Source organism: Camelus dromedarius, chromosome 14 (genome assembly GCF_036321535.1).
Source record: "Camelus dromedarius isolate mCamDro1 chromosome 14, mCamDro1.pat, whole genome shotgun sequence".
Classification (NCBI taxonomy): Eukaryota; Metazoa; Chordata; class Mammalia; order Artiodactyla; family Camelidae; genus Camelus; species Camelus dromedarius.
This window is the reverse complement of record NC_087449.1, coordinates 67,854,613-67,855,982: the sequence shown is the minus strand read 5'-3', so window position 1 is coordinate 67,855,982 and position 1,370 is coordinate 67,854,613. Positions and strand designations below refer to the sequence as shown.

The window sequence follows — 1,370 nt, the reverse complement described above, 5'->3', positions numbered from 1 at the left end:
ACTGAGCTCCCATCCTGCCGCCTTGTCTTCCCATTGATGAGAGGACATTGCCCCAATCCCTGACTTCTGTTGTGTCCAAGGACTCTTGTTATTTTTTTATCTGCTTCCCACCCCAAATTCGCCTCCTTCTGCTCCTCAAACTCCTTCACCATGATTTTCTGCCCCCGTCCTTCCATCCCCCACTGCCTGGGGTGTACCTCTCTCCTCCTTTCATTACCCGGATGGCTCCCCTTCACCTCCAAAGCGACAGGCTTCCCCAGGAAGCCTTCCTGAACCACAGACCCCCATGGTCTCTGCAGTGGGTTGAGTGGTGGCACCCAAAAAATATATCCACATCCTGATGCCCAAAATTTGTGAATGTGACCTTATATGGAAAAAGAGTTTTAGGGGAAGGGTATGGCTCAGTGGTAGAGCGTGTGCTTAGTATGCACGAGGTCCTGGGTTCGATCCCCCGTACTTCCAGTTAATAAATAAACTTAATTACCTTCCCCCAAAATAAAATAAAGTAATAAAAAATGGTTTTTGAAGATGTGATTAAAACTCTTGAGATGAGATCATCTCACATTAAGATGCGCCCTAAATCCAGTGACAAGTGTCCTTATATGAAAAAGGCAGTGGGAGATTTGAGATACAGAGACACGGGGAAGGGGCCCATGTGAAGATGAGGCAGAGACTGTAGAGATGTGTCGGCAAGGCCAGGAGCCCAGGGATGGTCTGCACCACCAGAAGCTGAAGGAGACAGGAAGGAGCCTCCCTGAGAGCCATCAGAAGGCAGGTCCTCCTGCCCCCTGGCCAACTCGTCCCCTCACTGTGCCACCAAGAAAGAAGGCAGCCCTGAGTCTCCTTTCCTAGATGGCTCATCACTTTCTGCTGTTTTGTCCACTTACTATCTTTGCATCCTCAGCCACCTGATAGGTTCAGAAAAAGCTAAGACTTTGCAGCGAATCCAGCTTGTTTTGGTTGCTGAGGTGAAAGCAAAGGTCTCTGGCCATTTTCTACACAACCAGGAGCGAAACTCACAGCTGCATGCAATTTATAGAATAAGCCCCAGAACTCTAAAAATATTTGAAAGCTCTGGGCTCAGCCCAGCTCTCTTGGTTAATGCACAGGGAAGTTCAGCAGAGCCCAGACTAGAACTCAGTTTGGGCATGCGTCTTCCTGACACCACTCTCTTGGTATTAAACCACCCTCACCACCGCCACAACCACCACCACAACCACCACCAAAAGCCAGAGCTGCTTGTCTGGCACCCGCCTGCGGACAGGTACGTGTCAGCGACTTCCATGAACTGTCTCATTCTATTTTCACAGCAGCTATTTAAAGTCGGTGGTATCACACACACGCATGCTTTATAGATGAGGAAAACCAGC

The 1,370-nt window shown here is 49.2% G+C and overlaps 1 non-coding gene across 1 annotated transcript; it reads left to right on the top strand.

Moving 5' to 3' along the window:
- The first annotated feature begins 388 nt into the window (after positions 1-388).
- Positions 389-462, top strand: TRNAT-AGU (transfer RNA threonine (anticodon AGU)). Its single transcript has one exon. It is a non-coding gene; the product is annotated as a tRNA-Thr (tRNA).
- The last annotated feature ends 908 nt before the right edge of the window (positions 463-1,370 follow it).